At 48.7% G+C, this 25,745-nt stretch overlaps 1 protein-coding gene across 2 annotated transcripts in view; it reads left to right on the top strand.

The window, feature by feature from the left end:
* ALPL (alkaline phosphatase, biomineralization associated) overlaps positions 1 to 25,745 on the top strand; it is a 55,155-nt gene that overhangs the window by 619 nt on the left and 28,791 nt on the right. Inside the window, exon 1 of one of the 2 annotated variants that reach the window (XM_025856437.2) lies at positions 25,629 to 25,647. The exons of the other annotated variant lie outside the window; for it this stretch is intronic. The gene's annotated coding sequence lies outside the window, so the exon portion shown is untranslated. Of the gene's footprint in view, positions 1 to 25,628; positions 25,648 to 25,745 lie in introns of those variants that run through there. 2 annotated transcript variants of the gene reach the window in all.

The following is a 25,745-nucleotide window of genomic DNA, read 5'->3' as shown; positions in this document are numbered from 1 at the left end:
TCAGCCTGGTGCCCTGCCATGACTCCCACCTGGAAACCTCTAGATCGCGCCACTGCCGCCTGGGGAGGAGGCTGGTGTGTCCCTGTGGGGTCCAAAGTAGTTTGGGCCAGAGCTGGGATGAGTAGAGGGAGAGAGGCACTAGGGGGTCCCAGAGCCACATGGTGGGGGGTGGGGGTGGGGAGAGGGGACCTCTGGCGAGTGGTTGTTTGTCTGGGAGCTGGGGTTGGCACGGTTGGTCAGGGCAAAGCTCTGGAGCCCTCGAAGCCTAGGGAGCCCAGGACTCACCTCTGGCAGTGCTCAGGTGAGTGGGTCATCCAGGGTTGGTTCCCATGCCCAGTTTAAATAAAAAACAGTTCAATGCCTGGTCACAATGGTGGGGTGGAAGCTGAGAAAAGGCCCATCATTGTTCCTTCTGACCCTTTTCCAACATAATGGGGTAGGGGCCTTTACAAAGGCCTCTGGCTGGTGGAGGAAAAATCTGGAGATTGAAAGAGGGGGCCATTCTCAGGCCAGAAGGGGCTTTGGGCCCTAGGGAAAACTGTAGATGAGCAGGCTTCCCAGGGAGGCAAGGGTTGGTTCCCACACTAGCCGGGATGAGAGCTGTTCGTTGAGTGCCTGCTGTGTGCCAGCTCTGCTCCCAACACTTCACATGCATCATCTGGTTTACAGATGGGAAAACTGAGGCTTACAGACATTAAGCAAGTGATGAAACTAGGATTCGAACCCAGACTCTAACCCCCACAACCTCAGCTTCCTGATTCCATTCTCCCGCCCAAGGGATGAAGGAGCAGACCCTCAGTTCTGGGCTCCATTCCTGCCCACCCTCCAAACTTGCTTTCTCCAAGTGTGCAGTCCTCCCCACCTGCCCATCTTGGCCCTCTGTCCCTTTTTTTCTTACTAAACTTCATGCCTCTGAATTCACTAAGCAGAAGAGGCCCCTGAACACAGCTCCCCAACTTCCCCGCCCCTGGAGTGAGACCAGAGTGAGTGTCCATGTCCGCGGTACCATCTGTAAATGGGGAGTGTGCCTCTTGTGTAAGACTCTTGTGAGGAATAAAACTGAACTGAGGCCAGAAACAAAATACTCTCTTTATTCAACAAATATGAAGCTTTGCGCCAAGCCCTGTTCTAGGTGCTGGCCAAGGAGCAGCGAAGAGAACAGAGTGGTATTTGGACATTCGCATAGAATTGCAATCAAAGGAATTCACAAGGGAGGAGATTAAAATGCAATAACACGTGTAAGATTGGTCGGCCAACATTTTGTTCTCACTCATAGAGCAGGCAACCTAGCTGTGTGACCTGGGACATGTTCTGTCCCCTGTTGTGCTTCAGTGTCTTCCTTTAAGCTGAGGATATCAATAAACTACCTACCGGTGGTGAGTTCTGGGTATGACTAATGCGTGCAAGGTGTTTAGCTGGTGTCTGTGCTTAAGAAAATATTGGCTACAGTCAGCTCTAATCTCAGCAAAAAAATGCAACCCTAACCCTGGGTGTACGGTTATGTCACTCACTGCCCCTGACCCCTGGTCACCCACCTTATCTGGGCTCTGCCCAATCTGTGATGGGCTGCCCTAGAGGGTGGCACGGTGCCTTTGCCCATACTCAAAAGCCACCTCCTATCATCCTGGACGCAGCCTTGGTCAGGAGCCTGGAGTTCTGTGCTGGGCACAGGTTTGGGGCTGTTATCTCTGCAGGACCTCCTGCCCCCTCTGCCTGTTCTTCTGTCTGTGTCCCGGCTTGGAAACGGAGCGAAACGGCACTCAAGCCCTGCCTGTCCAGTGGCTTACATATCCGACATTCGCTGTAAGCTAGATGTTGTCCTCCCCTTATGTTTCCTAGGAGGAAGCTGGTCTTAGGGGAAGGGATTTGCACGAGGACACACAGATGCTACCGGCGGAGCTGGGGTGAGGGACCAGGTGGTGAGAATTCCAAGTCTGGTGATCTCTGTGTTCTACCCATCCCTGGGGATGAGGTCCTCTTCATCCAGGAGCAGGATCTAGCAGCACAGCCCAGAGTTCTCACCTTGAAATAGGCCCGACTGAAGTTATCGATACAAACCCTAGAGCTGGAAGAGAGCATTTCGGGGAGAGTGAGCAAGCTGGGTTGAGAACCAGCGCTCATGGGGCGCCTGGGTGGCTCAGTTGGTTAAGCAACTGCCTTCGGCTCAGGTCATGATCCTGGAGTCCCAGGATCGAGTCCCACATCGGGCTCCCTGCTCAGCAGGGAGTCTGCTTCTCCCTCTGACCCTCTTCCCTCTCGTGCTCTCTATCTCTCAATCTCTCTCTCAAATAAATAAATAAAATCTTAAAAAAAAAAAAAAAAAAGAACCAGCGCTCAGAAATCTGCACGTGGCCGCAGGAATGCTGACTCAGCTTTCCCAAGGCAACGTAGTCACGGGCAGGCTGGAGCTAGGCTGGGCCGTATGGCTTCATTTTTTGTTTTTGTTTTTTTTTTTTTTTTTCCCCCTTCTAGAGGTATCCTGACTTTTAGAGGGCAGGGGCAGTAGCTTCCTGGGGGCAGTAGATTGGAGGTTCGTTCCCAGCATTCCTATGTGACCCTGAACAAGTCACTTTCCCTCTGAGCCTCAGAAGAGGAAATCATCTGTAATGTGGGTTAATAATGTGTACTTTGCAGCTGCCATGAGGGGCCAGCAAGATCATAAATGGTTTTCCAACACTGGGATGAACCAGTGTTCCCGGGGTATTTTCCTTCACCCCTAGCAGGCGATCCATAGGGCCTGAGAGAGGCCCTGTTTAGGTTAAAAGGCCCGGACAACAGGGGAAATCCTGGCTTCAGGGTTGGCATCTTGGGTTCCAGTCCTTGCTGTGTGACCTGAGACAAATCACTTGGCCTCTCTGAGTGTTGGGTTCACAGTAGGCCCTTAGCAACTTTGGTAGAATGTTCAGTGTCCAAAGAACATTCAAGAACAGTTTCTATATTTTCTACCTCCCCATACCACCCCCCAACATTTCATGATTGCTCCCAGAAAAAGTTCATGCTTCAAGTTTTCCATGCTGAAATTCTCAACCTCACTGTGGCATGAAATCAATTGTTTGCATTTAATTTGACTTCTCAAATTAAGGGGTAAAATTTGAGATGAGGGTAGGGGGTTGGGGGAGGAGATGAGGAAAACGAAGTTAAACCAGATGTGTTTTTGTTTAACTGTTGGATGGTGGTTAAACTGCCTGAGTATTACCATGGTTCTTTCTGGATTCTAGTAACCAGGAGTCAGGTTTCACTAAAAATTGTAGTGTTCCTTCTCAGCAAATGTGGGCTTGCCCTCCCCATTGTTATTATTATTATTATTATTCTTTTATATTCATCTGCAGCCACAAAGTACTGCGCAGTGAGAATACCTCACAGATGCCTGGGATTTCAGAGCTGGAAGGTGTTTAGCAGCTGACTTGGTCAGCTGGCTGCTTTGCAGACCAGGGAGACTGAGGCCCAGAGAGGGGAAGGAGCTTGCCCAGGGTCACTCAGCTGCTTAGGGCAGAGTTGGACTGGGAATTCAGTCTCTCGGCTCTAAGGTCCATGACTTTCCTAAAAGTAACTGCTGTCTTGAATTTGGTGTGTCTCATTTCCATAGTACATCCATAGTGTATCTATCTTTTGAAAAGAAAGTTGTCCAGGGAGGATGCAGACAGTGTGTATTGGTAGGAAAAGGATCTTCAACTCAGGAGAGCAGGGTTTGAGTCCTGAGCTGTTGATAGACTACCCATATGACCTTGGGCAAGTCATTTCCCCTCTCTGAGCCTCGGTGTCCTTGTTGGTAAGCCCAAATGCCTGACATCCTCAAGACTAGGAACGGGTCTAATTCAGTCCATTGGCTTTCCCATATTTATGGCCTTGGTTATGGCAGGTCTGTCATAGACTGCCCTCCAAATGGGGCAGGGGACAGCTGTGGCGGATTGTTGACTCCTGCAGTGATTTAAAAACATTTATTTAGTTGTTGCTGTTACTCAGCCAAGTGATTACATTTTACTTCTTTAGAAAGATGAGAAGACGTGGCCACACTGGGCCGCATCCCGGCCTGGCCACCATGGGTGCAGCTGATTAGCAGCTGCTCTGTCCGCTTGACCGCAGTCCTCACAGCTCCCTTCTCCCTCATGCTCACTGACCTCATGGACATGATCTGCCTGCCTTCTGAGTTTGCAGTTTCTGGGCGAGGTGCTGTGAGGCCTTGGAAGGAGGGCTCAAATCTCATCTGAACAACGGCATGAGGCTTGGGCCAGCCCTTGGGGGGCTCACGGTAGGAATGTGGGACACATGGACATAAGTCCCTCTTCTGTGGCTACATGGAGGCAGCTTTCTTCCTGCTCTGGTGTTCCCCGGGAAGAGGCTAAGGGCTCTAGAAGTCTAGGGGTGACGGCAGCAGCCTGTCAGGACTTAGCTGGGCCTGGGGCCTACCCAGTTAGGGACAGGCAGCTGTGGGTGCTTCAGGGCACAGATCACACAGCTCCCTCAGGGAAAGGACTCCCTGGACTAGTAGCAGCTCACCTAAATGCTCCCAACAGCCCTGCGTGCTGGTGTCACTCACTTCCGAGACAGGAAACACCATCTTGCGCTCTGAACCCAGGGCTCTGTTGGGCCCCCTTTGCTGAGTGCCAAGGCCTAGCCATGACAGGCAGGCGTCATGGTGACAACACAGACCTCCAAGTCACTGTGACTGAGCTTGAGGGCAGTGTGGCAGGCCATGAAGCCTCATGGTCAAATACAGGGGGTCTGGAAGCAGCTGCCTGGACGTGAGATTCTAGAAGGTCTCCACAACTGTTCTAGGGGTACAAGATGAACAAGGAGGTCAGTTACCCCACCTGACAACCTGATAGTAACCACAGCCCCCTCCCCCCGCCCTCCCGCCCTTGCGCTTGTGGAGGAGCTCAGAAATGTGCCCCGCGTGGGTTTGCATTTTCTAAGTACCCGCCAGCAACCAGGCACCTTCAACATTATCTCTGATCCCTTACCTCCTCCCCACGTCCTGCCCTTTTGCAGATGAGACTGAGGTTCAGAGGGTAGACATGCTGGGTTCAAACCCTTCCCCAGTTCTTCTGACCCAGGGAAGGGAGGCGATGGGAGGGGAGGCTATTTCTGGGAAAAAGACCTCCATGACACCTCCCCCACCCCGCCGGGTTCCAAAGAAGTATCTTCATTCTCCCAGACCTCAGTTTGTGGTTCGGGTGGATGAACTTCACCAGGTCAGGTATGCAGGCTGCCAGGCAAAGCTCAGCAAACATTTTATGTTCCTTAAAAAAGTGTTTAGGTGGCTTTTATTTGAAAAGCCATAAATCCAACCTTTAAAAGGATCTGCCATGTGACTTCTCTTGCCTTCTTTGATCCACCTTTTCACTTTGTCTAGGAAACAACAGGGTGGGTGTCCTCTCTGATCCCAGGCTGAGGCTCCCAGTTCTCTGGGAGCCTCAGGCCTCTTGTAGGCTGTCCCTGAACTGTGTCAGGCTTGGCCTTTCTGCGTATCATTTGTCAGTTTCTCCTTCCACCTGTCCCCACACTGACTTACCACCGGCTTCTTAACATACAGGAGTTAATAACTTACCCATCTGCCACCGTTCTGGGCAGAAAGTGTCTCAGCAGATTGAGTCTCCCTCCCCTCCCTCACTCCTACTTAGCACTCACTGCTGCACCTACTGTTTTCTCTGCCTCCTTAAGCGAGTGCTCCCACCCCCCACCCCCCCACCCCCGCCAACACGTACCAATGCTAACTAATACCTGCAAATATTGCGAGGCCAGGGGTGACCTGGAATTGCTCATTGGTCTTAACAGCAGCCCTGTGTGGCCAGTGCTATCATCCCCACATTACAGAGGAGGAAACTAAGGCACGAAGTCACCCAGCTGGGAACTGGGAAGCAAACACGTTTGTCCCCTGCCATTGCCAATCCACCCAGTCAGGGCTGCTTCCTTCTCTGTGACATAAATGATACAATCCATTTTCCTAGAAGAATCTGGTTCCTTATTTATTTTGAAATCATCAGATTTGGTAATTCATGTTTCAGTTCAGCTAGCCAGATAGCAAAGATGAACAGGGCTCCTCTCAACAGCCGGTCCAAACCCTTGCCTGAATCACCTGGATTTTTTGTGTGTGTGTGAAAATGATGTGTTTTTTTTTTCCTCCTGTAACCTAATCCTGATAATTAACATCTAAGGGCTTCCTCTGCCTCAGGAACACGGAGCTAATCACGTTGAACGGTTGTATTGTATTTTTGCCTCTTCATTTTACAGAAGAGCAAACTGAAGCTCAGAGAAGCTGTGTAACCTTTCCTATGCCACACAGCTGGAAAAGGGCAAGAGAACCAAGTCCAGGTCTCCTGCTGTCTTGCTTAATCAGATTAGCATCTGAATTCAAATCTTCTGTTTGTATACAAGCCCTCAGGGGATGGTGCATTTGTTTTCACTGGAACCATCTGCCTCTGGGGTTTGGGAAGTGTGGTAGGAGGCCTGAGGGGTAGGGGTGGGAACCAAGTAGGCAGTCCTGTTTGGGCAGCAGCTCCTGTTTTCAGACAGTGGGTCTCAATGGGCCTGGACACCCCCTCTTATAGTCCAGAGGAAGGATGTGGCAGTCCTGGCAGGAAGCACCCTCAGAAAGCCAGAGGAGGGCGCCTGGGTGGCTCAGTTGGTTGGGCGACTGCCTTCGGCTCAGGTCATGATCCTGGAGTCCCGGGATCGAGTCCCGCATCGGGCTCCCTGCTCAGCAGGGAGTCTGCTTCTCCCTCTGACCCTCTTCCCTCTCGTGCTATCTCTCATTCTCTCTCTCTCAAATAAAAATAAATAAAATCTTAAAAAAAAAAAAAAAAGAAAGCCAGAGGAGCCTGAGTTTGAATCCCAGCCCTGCCCTTTTTCATGCTGTGTGACCTTGGGTAAGTTCCTTTCCCTCTTGGCTTTCAGTTACCCCACAACCGGGGCTTGTATTGAGGCAAGGCCTTCGGGCTTTTCTAGTTCATGTATGGCAAGTAGTTACACTCGTCAGGTATCACTAATCAACCACTGCTCTTTTTCCTTCTGAACTTCAGGGCCTTCTAAATGCAGTCCTCCAGGCAGCCCTTATCAACAAATTAGAGTCGGCACCCAAGACTGAAAGATACCCCAGATCCAAATTAGATGTTGTCATTGTGTGGAGGGTGGAGAAAGGACAGGCCCAGGGTAGCCCCCAGGTCAGTGTCCCCCTGCTCCTTAGTCTCCTTTTCCTTGTGCAGGAAAGCAGGAGGCGCTCAGAGCTAGACTGGGCCAGAACTTCCCTCTGGTGCCGGGTGGGGACCTTTCCTGGGGCACACAGCGGCGCCCATGTTTAGTCCTCAAGGGGGGGGGCGGTGCTGGCTTTTGGGGCTGGTGACGACCCAGGCTTTATAGTAAGAGTAGAAAGAGGCTGGTTGCAGATAGTCCTGGAGAGTTAGGCTCACCCCTCCCCCACCCTCTGTAATAGTATTAATAGTAGTAATAATGGTAGAGTAATAATAGTGGAGTTATTAACGTTAGGGGCGCCTGGGTGGCTCAGTCGGTTAACTGTCTGTCTTTGGCTCAGGTCATGATCCCGCGGTCCTGGAATCGAGTCCCGCATCAGGCTCCCTGCTGAGCAGGGAGCTTCTCCCTCTGCCCCTCCCCCTGCTTCTGCTCGCTCTCTCTCAAATAAAAAGAATTTTAAATTTTAATTTAAAAAGAATGACTTTGGGGCACCTGGGTGGCTCGGTCGTTAAGCGTCTGTCGTCGGCTCAGGTCATGATCTCAGGGTCCTGGGATCAAGCCCCGCATCGGGCTCCCTGCTCAGCGGGAAGCCTGCTTCTCCCTCTCCCACTCCCCCTGCTTGTGTTCCCTCTCTCGCTATCTCTCTCTGTCAAATAAATAAATAAAATCTTTAAAAAAAAATTAAAAAAAGAATGACTTCTTCGGCTATATTTTGAATATTTTATGAATATTTATTATGCACCAAGCCATTCTGCTAAGTGCTTTATACATACACTTTTTAATCCTTCTAGCAACCCATTCTTTTTTTTTTTATTTAAAAGATTTTATTTATTTATTTGTTAGAGAGTGTGGGCGAGAGAGAGTGAGGGAGAGAGTGAGCGAGAGAGAATGAGCAAGGGTACAAGCAGGGGGAGCTGCAGGCAGAGGGAGAAGCAGCCTCCCTGCTGAGCAAGGAGCCTGAACCTTCTAGCAACCCATTCTTTTTTTTTTAAAGATTTTATTTATTTATTTGACAGAGAGAGACACAGCGAGAGAGGGAACACAAGCAGGGGGAGTGGGAGAGGGAGAAGCAAGCTTCCTGCCGAGCAAGGAGCCCGATGTGGGGCTCGATCCCAGGACCCTGGGATCATGACCTGAGCCGAAGGCAGACGCTTAACGACTGAGCCACCCAGGCGCTCTAGCAACCCATTCTTGAGGTGGAGATGACTCAGGTGAAGCAATTTGCCTGAGTCTCCTGGGCTGGTGAACTCAGTGGGGCTGCCCAGATTTTAATACACGTTTGGGCAACCCTGCAGCTGGCTCCCTGCCTGGCTCCCTCCCTGGCTCCGTGCTCTTTCCCAGCTCCCCATCCTCACTTCTCCTTGGTGACCGTGCCACCCCTTTACCTGTGTAGAGCGCTCTTCCCTGTGTGGCACCTCCCACAGACCGATGGGGATGGCACAGCAAATGGCATCTCTGCTTTGGCAGGTTAGAAAATTGGGCGTGGAGTCCAAGGAAAGCAATGGTAATCCCTGATCCAAGGGATTTGGTGTTCTACCTGTTCCCTGGGCCTTGCTGAACCGATGGCCCCAGGGAGCAAGGGCCGGAGGCGGGAATTCAGGAGCAGGCAGCTGACTGAGATGGGGCAGGGCTTGGCCTTCCTAGCTCCTGTTCTAATCAGCCACATGACCCTGGATGAGTCACTATGATACTCCCAACCTCAGTTTACAGGCTCCTATCATACTTTTCCATTTTTAAAGCCCATTTATTTATTTGTTTGAAATCTCTACATCCAACATGGGGCTCAAACTCGTGACCCTGAGATCAAGAGTCGCATGCTCCTGGGCACCTGACTGGCTCAGTCGGTGGAGCGTGCCACTCTTTTTTTTTTAAATTTTTTTTTAAAGATTTTATTTATTTGAGAGAGAATGAGAGATAGCACGAGAGGGAAGAGGGTCAGAGGGAGAAGCAGACTCCCTGCTGAGCAGGGAGCCCGATGTGGGACTCGATCCTGAGACTCCAGGATCATGACCTGAGCCGAAGGCAGTCGCTTAACCAACTGAGCCACCCAGGCGCCCCGCGTGCCACTCTTGATCTTGAGGTCGTGAGTTCGAGATTACTTAAGAAAAAAAGTCACATGCTCCACTAACTGAGCCAGCCAGGTGTACTTTTAAAGGCCTTTCTTTATTCATGAACTAACTGAATCCTTAAAACAGCCCCCCAAAAATATTGTCTTCATTTTGCAAAAGAGGAAACTGAGGCTCAGGTCAAACTGATGGCAAAATCAGCCCTCAAATTCAGATCAGGATCCCAGGCTAATGGTCTTTCCCCAGATGTGTTCCCCAGACTCTTGCAATCTGATCATCTATGGAGTGTCTGCCTCGGAGTATGAGTTCCCGGAGGGCAAGAACCCCATCCGAATCCTTGGTGAATTCCAGTGTGTGGCAAGGTGACTGCCTTCAGTAAGTGCATGTCATTCTTGGATTAACGAAAGGCTGCCACACCCGGCAAGGCTTTCCCCAGCCCAGCTGGACTCTGTTACCATGGGGAAACTTGTGGAGGCTGCCCTGCTGGGTTTGACACCTGAGCCACCCCAGGATGAGCCCGGCTGCCCTGCCTACGTGTCCATTGGTGTCTTCACATCTCCGCTGATGACACTGACTCATGGTTTGGTAGTGATTGGCAGCAGGACAAGCCAGTTTCCTTATTGACAGCTCAGGCCCTTAGTTAGGTATGAGTTCTCCCAACCTCTGACTGGTCTTTTCATCCGTTTTGTTCAGAGATGTACCCTCAGTGCCAAACAACCTTAATTTCTTTAGTAATAATAGTAACGGCCGTCATATGCTACATTGATGTGTACCATGCTTTTTGGCACATGGTGCACACTTAATGAATGCATATTTGGTGAATGAATGAATACTTGTGCATCACACCCTGAGGCAGGGCCTAAACAGGTTTCCAGGAAGGGAAACCAACCTGTCACCTCCTGGGATAGCCCTAGCCTGTCAGCTCCCTAATTGCCCAGCACTGTCCACAGCCAGCAGCAGCGGAGACTAGCACCTCTCCCGGTGAGGAAGGACAGTGACCGCTCTGAGGGAGGTACTGCTGTGATCTAGAGCACACAGGCAGCAGTGAGGCTCAGCCCAGTGAAATAACTTGCCCAGGGTCACAGAGCTGGTTGGTGGTGGAGCTGGGATTTAGACCCAGAGGCTGAGGTCTTTCCCCTTTCCCTCCCAGTCGGCTGAGCAGATTGCTTTTGGCTCTGGTGTGTCTTTCTGGAGATGTCTAGTCCAGAGTTCCAGGCCTGGCTCCAAACAACCTCAATGTATTTAATAATGACAGTAAGAGTGGCCTTTCACCAAGTGCCTATGTGTAGTGTGCCCTGCTAAGCGTTTGACACACCCTTCTCTGTTTGGGTGTCTTAGCCTCCTCACGGAGTAGGTACCCCACCGAGTAGATACCCCACGGAGTATGTACTAGAATCCCTGGGGTTTTTTTTGTTTTTTTTTTTTAAAGATTTTATTTATTTATTTGAGAGAGAGAATGAGAGAGAGCACGAGAGGGAAGAGGGTCAGAGGGAGAAGCAGACTCCCTGCTGAGCAGGGAGCCCGATGTGGGACTCGATCTCGGGACTCCAGGATAATGACCTGAGCCGAAGGCAGTCGCTTAACCAACTGAGCCACCCAGGCGCCCTAGAATCCCTGGTTTTAAAAGTAAAGAATAGAAGCCCAGAAAGGGACTCAAGATCCTGCAGCTCATAAGCAGTTAAGCCAGAATTTGAACCTGGGCAGCCTGGCTCCAGAGTATGGGCCCGTAATCATTTAAAACTAGATAAATCTCTGGAGGCCAGATGTGTAAACTCCTGAACCTCCTGGTTCTTCTGGAGCCAGACTTGGGGAGGAGGTGAAAGGCAGGAACAGACTGCATGACGCTTCCCGGCCCCCTGAGCTGAGGAGTGCAAACTTTATCTATCCCCTGTGTGATTCCTGGGGACGGGGAGGTGGGGGTGAGAGGCACAGCAGGGTAGTCCTGGTGTTTCTGGGAACCAGGGTCAGGGGGAGGCCAGGGCAATTAGCCTGGCTGAAGCCACTGCTAACTCAGAAACGTCAGTGGGAGATTGGCCCCAGCCTCCATTCGGGGATCTAGCCTCAGGCCTGACCTTCCTGGGTTTCTTCTATCCCAGCCTTCCAAGGTCTTCCTGGGTTGGGAAATGCCAGAGCACTGGCTTGTGTGAGAACTTGGCATTGATATTTCCTCCGACACCGAATCCCTGGGCTGTGCTGGCCAGCCTGTCCCACTTCCCCCTTTTGGAGGAAGTGGAACGTCAACGTAATTTGAGTAAGTGAGTGTTTCCCAACTGGCACCTGGCCACGGATTGCTCCACTGTGCAAGGCCTCTAGCTGGGGCTCTGAAGCAGGCCCACCAACCTCCTCAGCCAGTCATGGAGGGTGAAATATGGGGAGAACGCCTGTCTTGTTGGTTTGGCCAGGGCAGGCCCAAGAGGAGGATTCCTGTGAGAGGCAGTGCTGGCCTTCAGCTTTGTCCCCTTGCGGCCTGAAGTGGCTCCTGGGCAAGGGGGGAAGAAAGTGGCTTCCCCTACTTCAGGATATTCCTGCTGGAGTGGCCTTGCTCATCAACTCACCTGGGTGTCAACTTCTTAGCACCTGTCAGGGTGGAGAAAGCAGGAAGCTGAGTCAGGAAGGGGGAAAAGATGAATGTGGGGGACACTCACTCATTCATTCATTCTACAAACATTTTCTTAGTCCACCTGCCTGCTGGACCCAGAGCTAGGTGCTGGAATTCATGCATGAATCTGGTCTAGTTTTTGCCTTCAGAGAACATCCAGTGTTTGGGGGAGATGCTTATGTAAACAGACCCCTTCCCAGGTGGTGTAGGATTAAGGAAAGTTCGAGAGCCATGGGTCCATTCTGCCACCAAGCCTGGGGCAGAATGACCACAAGGGATCTCTGGAGGAGGTGGCGTTAGGTGTTTTATCTTTTTACCCCTCCAACAAATATTTACTGAGCATCTTCTATAGGCAGGTGTGGTTCTAGGTGCTGAGTATACAGCAGCGACCACCACCAAGTCCTCTAGGAGCTCCATGGTACCGGAAGAGACACACCATAAAGTAATTAAGTTAATTTCAGACAGTGGGAGTGCTGGGAAGAAAATGGGAATGTGAAATAGTGGGAGACTGGGCAGGAGTGGGGGCCTCTTCACCTGGAGGGGCAGGGAAGGAAAGGATGCATGGCCTTTGACCTGAAGGAGGAGTGAACCCAGCATAGTATTGGAGGAAGGGCCTTCCAGGCAGAATGGGCCAGTGCAAAAGCCCCGGGCGGGGGCGGGGGAGCAGAGCAGAGAAGGTGTGAGTGGCGAGTGGTGTGGGCTGGGGGCCAGGAGGTGATGTCAGAAAAGTGGGCAAGACCCAGACTTGTAGACCTCCCACCAGCTGTGGAAGAATGAGGGGAGCTGGCCAGGACAAATAAGGGATTGGGTGACCTCCCATTTGCTGGATGGCCCCTTAGAAAGTTTGAGTAGAAATGGCCCCTGGGACTTGCCATTGCAGCCCTCTCCAAACACAAATGAATGGGTGGCTGAGGCCCAGAGAGGGAAAGTGACCCTCCCGAGGTCATAAATGGAGGTGACGGGACTAGATCTAGGTCCCCTAGCCATCAACCAGTTTTTCGCCAATATGCCCACACAGCCCCTCTGAATTAAGGCGGGCATTTATTAAGCACTTCATCTTTGCCAAGAAAGTTATGAACATTGCCTAGTCTGACAGGAGGAAGGTGAGGCTCAAGAGCAGTACAGGGACCCGGTGAAGGGTCATTCAGACCTGGCTTCCATATAATTGGCTCTGGCCAAGTGACTGAGCCTCAGTTTACTCATAAAATAGGGACAGTAATAATGGTTTTCTAGCTCATAGACTGTTGAGGGTGCAATGAGATAGTATATGTCCAGCACTGAGCATTTTTTGTTTTCATTTAAGTGATTGTATGGACCCTGGGATCTTTCAATGGACTAATCATGATCCTTGTATCAGGCAATCTCATCACTGGTTCACAATGGACCTCTGTCTATTTTATTATTAAAAGTAAATTTAAGCCTGGGTGGTTCAGTCACTTAAGCATTTGACTCTTGATTTCAGCTCAGGTCATGATCTCAGGGTCTTGGGATCAAGCCCCATGCGCTCAGCAGGGAGGCTGCTTTGAGAGTCTTTCCCTCTGCCCCTCCCCCACCAGCACTCTCTCAAATCAATCAATCAATCTTTAAATAAATAAACAAGTAAATCGATTTAAAGCCCCTATGAACTATCATCCACTACCAGGACTAGAATATTGACGGTAATTTACATCTTTCTCTGAGCTCCTTCAACCTCCTCCCACAAACTGTCTTCATGTGGGGTAATCTCTCCTGAATCTAGGGCTTCTCATTCCCAGTTTTAAATTTTTATTTATTTATTTATTTTTAAAGGTGTTATTTGAGGGGGGGAGAGAGAGAGAGAGAGAGAGAGAGAGAGAGAGAGAGAGAGACAGGAAGAAGCGGACTCCCCGCTGAGCACAGAGCCTGCCCCAATTCCAGGACCCTGAGATCATGACTTGACCCCAAGTCAGATGCTTAATTGACTGAGCCACCCAGGCACCCCTATATGTACTTTACAAAGGTGTACCATCCTTTATATAATCTCCTTGGACTTGGTTTTCTCACTGAATCTTATATTGCTGAAATTGATCCAACTGTTGCATGTAGCTGTAATTCTTCTTTTGTTGTTTAAGTAGGCTCCACTCTGGAGCCAGACTCAGGGCTTGAACTCACAACCCTGAGATCAAGACCTGAGCTGAGATCAAGAGTTGGCCGCTTAAACGACTGAACCACTCAGGCGCTTCAGTAGTTCTTTCTTTCTTTATTTTTTAAGATTTTATTTATTTGACACAGAAAGAGAGCACAAGCAGAGGGGGGAGTGGCAGGCAGAGGGAGAGGGAGAAGCGATGTGGGGCTTGATCCCAGGACCCTGGGATCATGACCTGAGCCGAAGGCAGACGCTTAACCAACTGAGCCACCCAGGCGCCCTATTTCACAATTTTATTTAATTTCTTGTTGATGGCATTGGGGTTGTGTTCAGGTTTTTGCTAGTGTAGAAAAAGTACCTATGAATATTTATGTACATGTTCTCTAATACATGCAGATAGGACTTTTCTCTTGATATATACCTAGCCACGGATTATTGGGTCATAGGGTACTGAGAATTTGTTCAGCATTACAAGATAAGAGCAAAATGGTTGGATCTCTTTGCACTCCCGCCAGTAATGTATAAGAAGTCCTGCTGTTCGTGTCTTCTGTAACACATGGTGTCAGACTTCTTAATTTTTTCCAATCCAGTAAGTATAACAACTTCTCGTTGTAGACTTGATTTGCATTTCCCAGATTACCAGCGAGGTTGAGTATATATGAGTATGAGTATGTGTGAGTCCTCTTCTGGTAATGCCTTTTGCCCATTTTTCTATTTCTTTTTTTTTTTTTTTGGCATTTTCTTACTGGTTTGTCATAGTTCTTTATATTCCTGAGTCTAATCATATTTTGGAAACTGACATTCTGAAATTGAATATAGGTCAATTTAGCAGTCTTTATTTATTTATTTATTTTTAAAGGATTTTATTTATTTGTTAGAGAGAGAGAGCACAAGCAGGGGGAGCTGCAGGTGGAGGTAGAAGCAGGCTCCCCGCAGAGCAGGGAGCCCGATGTGGGGCTCGATCCCTGGACCCTGGGATCATGACCTGAACTGAAGGCAGATGCTTAACCGACTGAACCACCCAGCATTTTTTTTTTAAGATTTATTTATTTAAGAGAGAGCGAGCGAGCAGGGGGAGGAGCAGAGGGAAAGGGACAAGCAGACTCTGCACTGAGCAAAGATTCCAATGTGGGGCTCAATCCCTGGACCCCAAGATCATGACCTGAGCCAAAACCAAGAGTCGGACACAACTGACTGAGCCACCCAGGTGCTCTGAGCACCTGACTCTTGATCTCAGCCCAGGTCTTTTTTTTTTAAGATTTTATTTATCAGAGAGAGAGCGAGAACACAAGCAGAGGGAGCGGCAGTCAGAGGGAGAGGGCAAAGCAGACTCCCCACTGAGCAAGGAGCCTGATGCAGGACTCAATCCCAGGACCCTGGGATCATGACCTGAGCCGAAGGCAGATGCTTAACCAACTGAGCCACCCAGGCGCCCCTCAGCCCTGGTGTTAATCTCAGGGTCATGAGTTCAAGCCCTGTATCGGGTTCCACACTGAGCCTGGAGCCTACTGAAAAGAAAAAAGGAAAAGAAAAGAGATGGGGCACTTGGGTGGCTCAGTCGGTTAAGCCTCTGCCTTCGGCTCAGGTCATGATCCCGGGTCCTGGGACTAAGCCCCGAATCAGGCTTCCTGCTCAGCGGGAAGCCTGCTTCTCCATCTCCTTCTACTGCTCCCCCTGCTTGTGCTCTCTTGCTCTCTCTGTCAAATAAATAAATAAAATCTTAAAAAAAAAAAAAAAGAGAAAGGAAGGGAAGGGAAAAAGGAAAAGGGAAAATTGTATCCCCTTTTCCATAATAGTTGTGTCTTATATCTATTTTGTATTTTTTTAAATTAATCTTCAAGTTTTGACTTTTTTTAAAGGACGTGGCTTTGATCTTTTCAAATGAATCTTTGTCTTCTGTTGTGTTGATTACTATTCTTTATAATCTTATTTTCTTTGGGTTGCTGTTTTTTCTAACTTCCTAAGTTAGATGCTTAACTCATTAATTTAAAAAAATCCATTTATTTGAGAGCCGAGGGGGATGGGCATAGGGGCAGAGGGAGAGACTCTTCAAGCAGACTCCTCATTGAATGGAGCCCCATGAGGTGCTCAATCCCACCACCCATGAGATCATGACCTGAGCTGAAACCAAGAGTCCGATGCTTAACCCACTCAGCTACTCAGGCGCCCCTTAACTCATTAATTTTTACCCTTTCTTTGCTGTGTTCTATACTTTCTGATATATAAATGTTTTTGTTATCACTCAGTTCTCAGTAATTTCAAATTTCTACTACGACTCTTCTTTGATCCATGAGTTATTTAGAGATGCTTTTAATCTGAGTGTATAGGGAATTGTTTGTCCTTTTAAAAACATGATTTCTAAAGAACATAAAACAAAAGAACATGACTTCTAACTTAGTTGTACCATTGTCAGAGAATGTGGCTATGTGAAAACCGGTCATTTAAAATGAGAGACTTAGAGGGGTGCCTGGGTGCCTCAGTCAGTTAAGTGTGACTCTTGATTTCCAGCTCAGGTCATGATCTCAGTGTTGTGAGATTGAGCCTGGAGTGGGGCTCTGCACTTAGCAGAGTCTGCTTCTCTTCCTCTCCCTCTGCCCCTCCCCATGTGATGTCAATTTCTTTCAAATAAATAAATCTTTTAAAAAATAAATAAATAAAGCATCCTTTAAAATCCTTTATTCCTTTAAAATAAAATAAAATGAGAAAGTTGGAGCACATGGCTGGTTCATTTGTAGAGCATGTGACTCTTGATCTTGCGTTTGAGTTTGAGTCCCATGTTGGGTGCAGAGATTACTTAAAAATAAATAAAAATAAAAGAGACTCGCTTTATGGCCTGGTATGTGATGATTTTTAAAATGTTTTGAGTGTTCCTGAAAAGAATGTGTCTATGTACTTTTGTTTCTGCCTTCCTACATTTTTATTTCAATTTATCTTGCTTTTTCTTTCATTTTAATGTTTTATTACTTAAAGATTGCCGGCTATAATTTTTCCAAAGACCAGGTCTCCCTCTTAAGCCCCCATAGTCACTGACTTGACCTTCAGCCCATGTGACATCACATTTAAAATTTTCCAGATTTTTTAGCCACTGAGTTATTTTTAGAAATATGTTCCTCTTGTTCTTTTCTTTGATCTGGGAATTTTTTTTAAAACACTAAATTTTATTCGTTATTTGCTCTGCCTTCACATACCTTTAGTATCCGCTTATGTTTGTATGACTTAAGTAGTTACCGAAAAAGGCTTTTAGGGATGCCTGGGTGGCTCAGTAAGTTAAGCGCCTGCCTTTGGCTCAAGTCATGATTCTAGGGTCCTGGGATCGAGTCCCACATCAGGCTCCTTGCTCAGCAGGGAGGCTGCTTCTCCCTCTGCCACTCCCCCTGTTTGTGCTCTCTCTCTCTCTGTCAAATAAATAAATAGAATCTTAAAAAAAAACTTAAAGTTTTTTAGAGGGTGTCTTTTTGGACAAATGTGAGCCCTTCAATGTAGACTTTAGCATCTGAATGACAGTTTAGCTGGACATAAAATTCTTTTTTTTTTTAAGATTTTATTTATTTGCTAGAGAAAGAGAGAGTGAGAGTACAAGCAGGGGGAGTGGCAGGCAGAGGGAGAAGCAGGCTCCCCACTGAGCAAGGAGCCCGATGTGGGACTCGATCCCAGGACCCTGGGATAATGACCTGAGCCGAAGGCAGACACCTAACCGGCTGAACTACCCAGGCATCCCTGGATATAAAATTCTTGGTTCAGATTCTTTTCCTTTGGTACTTTGGTCAATTCAATTTGATACCTATTCCTTTGTAAGTGATCTGTTTTTCTCTAGACTTTAGAATGTTTTTGTTGTCTTTTGATATTCACTGTAATATTTCTAAGTGTGCATTTTTCCTTCTCTGTCTGGTTTGGCATATTTGGGGCCTTTTCAAAGGGAGATCTTTGATCTTTCTTTAGTTCTAAGGTTATCTTCATTATTTCTTGAAATATGTAGATGTTGGCACTTACACTTCTTTCTGTTAATGTACAATTTCATACAATAAAATGCACAGATGTTAAGTGTGCAATTCCGTGTGTTTTGACAAGTATACATTACCTTGTAACCTGATCCCAAACCAAATTTAAAAAAGACATTTCTATCTTTCCAGCAATTTCCCTCATGCCCCTCTCCAGTCTGTTTTGCCTCCCAAATGCAATCTTTATTCTGATTTCTTTCACCATAGATTAGATTGGTCATTTCTGGAGTTTCATATAGTTGGATTACACAGCATGTACTCTTTTTATGTTCAGCTTCTTTCACTTAGCATAATGTTTTTGAAATACATCTGTTTGTTGTGTTCTTTGTTCACACATCTTTTGCTGAGCACTTTTCCCCATGTGTGTGTTTGTGTGTGTGTGTAGGAGGGGTGGTTGTTAATCATTTGATTGTCAACTTTAGTAGTTATTTACTGGATACAGTCCTTTGTAAGTTATATGTATTATGCATGTTCTTTTCCATTATATGTCTTGTCTCTTCAGTTTTTTTTAAGATTTTATTTATGTGTGAGTGGGGGAGGGGAAAAGCAGGACGGGGGAGGGAAGGAGGGAGAAGCAGACTCCCCACTCAGTGGGGAGCCTGATGCAGGTCTGGATCCCAGGACCCTGAGATCATGACCTGAGCCGAAGTCAGACACTTAATGGATGAGCCACCCATGCACTCCGTCTATTCAGTTTCTTAATGGCATCTTTTTTTTTTATGGTATCTTTTGATGGGCAGAAATTTTAACTATTGATGAAGTCCAGTTTATCAGTTTTTTTGTTTTGTTTTGTTTTGTTTTCCTTTTATGAGGTTAGGACTCTTTGTCTTCCCCAAAGTCACAAAGATATCCTCTTATGTTTTCTTTTAGAAGCTTTGTGGTTCTGGCTTTTATAACTAGGTTTATGATCCATTTCAAATAATGGAGTAAGGTTAGGGTTGATGTTTTAACGTTTAACTGATGTTTTACCCTCTCTTTAATCTTTTCTGTTTCTTTTTTTTTTAAGATTTTATTTATTTGAGAGAGAGAATGAGAGAGAGAGAGCACATGAGAGGGGATAGGGTCAGAGGGAGAAGCAGACTCCCTGCTGAGCAGGGAGCCCGATGCGGGACTCGATCCCGGGACTCCAGGATCATGACCTGAGACGAAGGCAGTTGCTTAACCAACTGAGCCACCCAGGCGCCCAATCTTTTCTGTTTCTTAATCCTTCCTGGCTTCTTCCTGGAAGTGTCTGTTTCCTATTTCCACTCTACTTCTTACCTTCGTTATTTCAACTGGTTTTTCATACAGAATATTTCCACTTGGGTCCTCTAACACTTGATCTGTTTTAGATCGCTAATACCTTTCCTTACTTTCTTTGTGTGTTTGTAATGCTTATTTAAAATTCTCAGTCCATCTGTTGAATACAACTGATTCCAGTGGTATCTCTAATCAGTTTGTTTTGAAGCCACTGTGTTCCTTGGATTCCCTGTTCTTTAACTCGTGATCTAGTTTCTCGGGGGGTCGGGTGTGTGTGTCAGGGGATAGGTTCAGCAGTTCTGTCTGGTGCTGCATACTGGGCTAGGAATCTAAGCCTGACCCTAGTCTCTGTCAACACCAATGAGCCCAAGGAGATGACAGCCTAGAGTGGAGACCCTCAGTTGGGCATTGCCACTCCCCTCCCCAGGTAACCCAACGTCCCAGGACTGGGCCTCACTTCCAGCACCCCAGGGAGCAGCGGGCAGGGAAGGGGGCTATCTGGTTAGGCCAGAATCCACCAGCCCTGAGGTCTGGAAGGGAAGGGGTAGATGGTGGAGAGACCGGAGGCCTGTGAGTTTCCTCTTTTTTTTTTTTTTTTTTTTTTTGTGAGTTTCCTCTTGATTCCTGCAACCTCACGTTGCCTGCTGCCCTGCCCTGATTTCGCGCCAAGGTTGTTGAGTGTGGTTTTCTCTCTTTCTTTTTTAAGATTTTATTTTTGGGACGCCTGGGTGGCTCAGTCGGTTGAGCATCTGCCTTCAGCTCAGGTCATAAACCCAGGGTCCTGGGATCAGAGTCCTGCGTTGGGCTCCCTACTCAGCGGGGAGCCTGCTTCTCCCTCTCCCTCTGCCCCTCCCCCTGCTTGTGAGCGCGCGCGCTCTCTCTGTCTGTCTGTCTCTCTCTCTCATTGTGTCTGGCAAATAAATAAATAGAATTTTTTAAATATATATATATATTTTGTTTTTAAGTAATCTCTGCACCCAACTTGAGGCTTAAACTCACAACCCTGAGATTAAGAGTCGAATGTTCTACAGACTGAGCCAGCCAGGTGCCCTCGCCCTGGTTTTGCCCCAGCAGACACTCAGGCCATCTGCCTGAGCAGACACTCAGGTCCAAGCAAGTGGTCCAGGGCAGTGGGTGTGCTGGGGAAGGGAGTGTCTACTGGGGAAGCCTTGATGCAAAGGGGTAAGAGCAGAACTCAGACCTGATTTTCTTTTCTATTCTAATGTGTCCCACCACCCTAAAGCCTACGTACCCCTCTTCTATCTGCCACACCAACCCCCTCCACACATCAGTTTAAAACCCCCTTGGATCTCCCCAGGAGATTCTGTTTTCTCCATAATTTCCTAGGCTTAGTGACGTTTTGCTGTTTTGCTGTTTTGTTACTTGGGTGTTAGTTTGAGGAAGAGGATCCAGGAGCTGGGCGTCTTCCCTTTCTGTTCCTTTCAGGACCCTGTGGCAGCCCTGCTCCCACTGCACGGCCAGCCACTGCGCCACCAGCTGGAGCACAGTGGCTGCAACAGAAAAACAGCACATTGATTAGGGGTACCGCTGAATCCATGGTATTAGAACAGATGGACCAAGAATTTGATTTTATTTATATTTTTTAAGATTTTATTTATTTATTTGAGAGCGAGTGAGCGTGTACTTTGAGCAGGAGCTGGGGGGGTGGGCACAGGGATTTGCTGAGCGTGGAGCTGGACTTGGGGCTCCATCCCAGGACCCCGGGATCATGACCTGAGCCGAAGTCAGACGCTTAACCGACTGAGCCACCCAGGCAACCCTGGACCAAGAATTTTAAATAAGCATTAGAAGCGTGCAAAAGAAATAAGGAAAGATATTGGCAACATAGAATAAGAAAGTATTGTGCCTGGGTGGCTCAGTTGGTTAAGCGACTGACTACCTTTGGCTCGGGTCATGATCCCAGGGTCCTGGGATCGGGCCCCACATTGGGCTCCCTACTCCGCGGGAAGCCTGCTTCTCCCTCTCCCACTCCCCCTGCTTATGTTCCCTCTCTCGCTGTCTCTCTCTCTCTGTGTCAGTTAAATAAATAAATAAAATCTTATTAAAAAAAAACCAAGGTGGAAGTATTTAATATGAAAAACCAACCTCATCATCTGCCCCTGCCCCACCCTTTGCATGCACCTCATAGCTTACTGTTCTCCAAAAAAAAAAAAAAAAAAAAAAAGACTTTCATGGCTCCCAGAACTTTGCATGGGCTATTTCCTCTGCTGAGACTGCCTTCCTTCCACTTCTGCTGGAAAAATTCTGGTGCATCCTTGAGCCACCTTCCCTGATGGCCCCTTATGGTCAGTGTGATACCCAGTGATGGCATGGGATTCTGGAGTTAGGAAACCTGGCTGCTTGTCCTGATTCTTCAGCTCACTGGCTGTCTGACTTGGGTGTGGGGTGAGGGGTGGCGGCGGGGGGAGTCATACTACCTCTCTGGATTTTAGGAACCTGCTGGGAAAAAAATATGAGAGTGTCAGGGTAGATTGATTATTCCTAGAGTCTCTTTTGGCTCTGACAAGCTGATGGGGTAGTTAAGAGTAAAGGCTCTGGAGTGGGGCTGCCCATGATCCCTTTCTGGGTCAGCACTTAATCACTGTATTTCAATGCCTCAGTTTACTAACCTGGTGTAATGGTTGAAAGTTTGTACTTCAGAGGTGGACATTCCGGGTTCCTAGTCCCAGCCCTACCACTACCTGCTGTTTGATCATAGGCAAGTTACTTAACCTCTCTGTGCTTTTTTTTTCCTCTTCTGTAAAATGGGGTTGGTACTGAGGATGCCTACCTCAGAGGGTAGGAGCATAATGAATGCAGCTATTGTTCTGCTGCTGGTGGTTGTTCACCATTATGCAAACTTCTCTATTCAGTTCAACAAATTCTTGATGTTTGTCTGCCAGGCCCTGCTAAATGTTTTTTAAATACGCTTTCTATTGAGTTTTATCTCTTAACAGATACTCTCCTTGGCATCTTATCTTTACAACAACCTTGCAAGATGGGGTTGACTAACCTTGTTTGACAGATAAGGAACCTGCAGCCCCAGAAGTAGAGTTACTTTCAAAGTTGCACAGACTCAACCCATGGCCGCCTCCTCCATGGCCAAGGTCTTTCCGCTATGCTCCGGGGCTCAGGAAGATTACACAGGGATTTTGGGGGATTCCCAGACAGATCCCAGATGGGAAGGCTGAGTGAGAAGCTCCCCACCCCCTTACACGTGTATTCCAGCTGTCTGGCCGCCCTTGGCCATACACAGGATGTCTTAGGAGGTTTCACACAAATGTGGGTTTAGTGATGGGCCAGAAGTTAATTAGGGGCTCATATGACCTGGGATAGAGAGCCACGGGGGCTCTGGAAAGGGAGGGGGACTCTTGGAGGACAGGGAATCAGCAAAGAGGAGGCTTGAGTTTCAACAAGCCCGGAGCTGAAGATGGAAGGCGAGGCCTGCGGAAGTAGATGTGGGCCTTGCCCAGAGGCAGCTGCAGAGTGTGGCACCGATGCTGAACCCCGGCCTCTTTGTGCACCTGCGGGCCTGGGCTTGAGGCTTTGCCTCTCAGAGCCCTGCTTGCATCATCTGCAAAAGGGCTGCTAGTGCCATTTGGTAGAGTTAGGGGAGAGGGCATTGGGGAGCCCAGCAGCCCCTGGTTAGATTAGCATATGTAGGCGGACACCAGATTTAATCCTGAAGCTTCCTGAAGTTTCCTTATCTGCAGTTTGGGAGTCACATGCTCAAGCTGCGAGGGATTACTGCAAGGGCAAATGAGATGATTCCTGCGTGAGCCTTTCTCTGATCTCTCTGTTTAAGACTGCTCCCACGGGCGCCTGGGTGGCTCAGTCATTAGGTGTCTGCCTTTAGCTCAGGTCGTGATCCCAGGGTCCTGGGATCGAGCCCCGCATCGGGCTCCCTGCTCCGCGGGAAGCCTGCTTCTCCCTCTGCCACTGCCCCTGCTTGTGTTCCTGCTCTCTCTCTTTCTCTCTCTGTCAAATAAATAAATAAAATCTTTAAAAAAATAAATAAAACTGCTCCCACCATCTCCTGCTCATCCTCCCTGCCTCCTTTTTCTCTGTCAGGCCTAGCACCACCTGGCATCCTGTTGACTTTATTCCTTCTTTGTTGTCTGCTCACCCCAGCAGGGATTTGGGTGGCTCTGTTCAGCACATAAGAGTATCCTCCAGCCATAGTAGATGCTCAGTAAACAGCGGTCCACCGAATATTGGTTGAATAACAAATAGGGAAGGCCCCAGTGTGTAGGCGATGCTCAGTCAGTACCAGCTGGATCTTGGAGATGCAGGGCAGAGGCTGGGACAGCTCATTTGGGGTGCCCAGGGCTGCCTGTGAAAGCATCTGGGCCTAGATTTCCAGGTGGTGCCTGGTCCCTCTCTGGCCACAGCCTGCAGGAGGAGAGTCCCAAAGGATAGTAAAGCTGGATGGGTCTGAGCACTGGGGCTTCTCACAGAGCCAAGAGCCTTGGGCAAACAGGAAGCCCATGATACTTGGCTTTCTTTAGATTTTTTTTTAAATTGCAGTTATTTTATTTATTTATTGTCTTAAGTAATCTCTACATCCGACGTGGGGCTCGAACTCAATGACCCTGAGATCAAGAGTCACACTCTCTACTGACTGAGCCAGCCAGGCACCCCCTCTTCTTCAGCTCTTTAAGCCACTCTGACTTCTGAGGGCACAAGCTGCCTCAGAGCAAGGACAGCCCCTGTGCCAACCCTGTACCCCAAGGGCTAGGAGAAAAAGCACTGGGTCTGGAGCCAGTCAGATCCCAGAGCATGGCCTGGCCTGGCCCCTCCTTAGCAGAAGGATCTTGGGCAGGTCACTTCACCTCTCTGCATCTCCATTTCCTTCTCTGTGAAATGGGTGTAGCAATATTCCCCCCCAGTACCCCGACCTCCTGGGGCTTTTGTATAAAACCCAGTGAAAATGTGTTCACTAGACTGAAGGGCCTTCAAGGCAGAGCTTTGCACCTGCAGTGCCTAGCGTAGGGCCAGGCACACAGACACTTGGAATGGGTCAAAGAGTTAAACTCCACTGACAACAGCTGTTGGAAGGGGAGGATCTCAGTCCTGCCTGTAGTAGGGTTGTTAGGTCCTGTCCAAGGACCTCCTATGGTTCTAAGGGTTTATAGATTCCAAGAAGAAAACCTAACTTGTATTCAGTTGGACTCTTACGTAACCATGCACTTGAAATGTATTGACCCATTTTTAGCTTGTTTGCAAACTTTTTCCTTTGGTAAGAACAGCTGGCTGAGCATGACATAATGTGGTTGCTTACATTATAAGGGGCTCAGAAAAACTTACTGGAGTTCTGAGGTCAGACTGTGTTCCAAGAAACAGGAAATCCAAGGCAAGCAATAAGGGGAACGAATTGGCTCATGTAACCTGGATGTTCAGAAGTGAGCTTCAGGCACAGCTGCATCCAGGGACTCCAGCAATGTTACCCAAGACTCCAGATTCTAAGGAGTTGCTCCACCTTTAGGCTCTACACAGTGCTCCCTGCCACTGGCCTCAACCTTAACAACACACCATCCTGGTGGAGGATCTTCCAGTGTAAGCCAATCAGGACCCACCTGGAGCTGCCGGGGCTGGGGATCAATCCCATCCAAACCACGGGGCTGAGAGGGGGAGGGCTGCTGTCCAAGGAGACTGCGGTATTGTCAGGAAGGGGGAATGGATTCCAGGTGGCCAGAGATCCCAGCAGATACCCACTATGGTCAACAGAAGGGGAGCCGTGGAAAGCCGTCACAACATCTGCACAGCACTTTACAGTTCGCAAAGTTCCTTACCTCCCAAGAAGCTGATCGTGGAGGCAGAGTGGCATGCATTATCCCTGCTTCACAGAGGAAGAAACAACTCTTGACTATTTGGCCAGGACTCTGACTTGTACCCCTGGGCTGCTCCCTGCCCATCTCAGCCTCTCCGAGGAGTTACAAACCCGGAAAGGGTGGGAGGGAGACAATGTGACCAAGCGTAGCCCCTCCCCTTATGGAGGCTGCCCAAGGGGAGTTGGCAGGGGGCGGATGGAGCAGCCTGACTTCAGGGCCGGTGGTGGGGTGGTGGGGCAGTTGGGGCAGGGGCCGGGCACACACACAACGGATGCCCTGCAGCAGTCGGGGCCAGGACTGCAGTGCGCATGCATATGCAGGCGGAACGAGATCATCCGGCACGTTGACGCGGGACTCCCTGCACCTGGGGTGGCAGAGGCCTCGGCTCTTGCCACCGGTGATGGAAGTTGTCCTGGCAGATGGCTGGGATGGGGGCAGTAGCAAGTACACTGGCTGTGGAGCCAGCCAGGCCTGGCCTAGATCCCAGCTCTCCCACGCGATGGCTGTGTGACCCTGCTCCTCCCTCCTACTTCCTGAATCTCAGTGTTGTCTCCTGACCCAGAGCTGATAATTCCCACCTCATAGGATCCTTGGAAGGCGGAACCAAAAGCTCCAGCACATAGTAGGTGCTCCATTAAGAGTCTCTCCCTTTCCATCTCCATAGTGTCCTGTTCATAGCTGTGTGACCTTGGCCAAGTTACTGAACTTCTCTACCGTGCG

The sequence above is a fragment of the Callorhinus ursinus genome, unplaced genomic scaffold (assembly GCF_003265705.2).
Source record: "Callorhinus ursinus isolate GAN/ISIS: 27379988/994484 unplaced genomic scaffold, GSC_fseal_2.0 scaffold18, whole genome shotgun sequence".
Lineage (NCBI taxonomy): Eukaryota > Metazoa > Chordata > Mammalia > Carnivora > Otariidae > Callorhinus > Callorhinus ursinus.
Note: the sequence above shows the minus strand (reverse complement) of the source record. Positions and strands in the feature narration are given on the sequence as shown.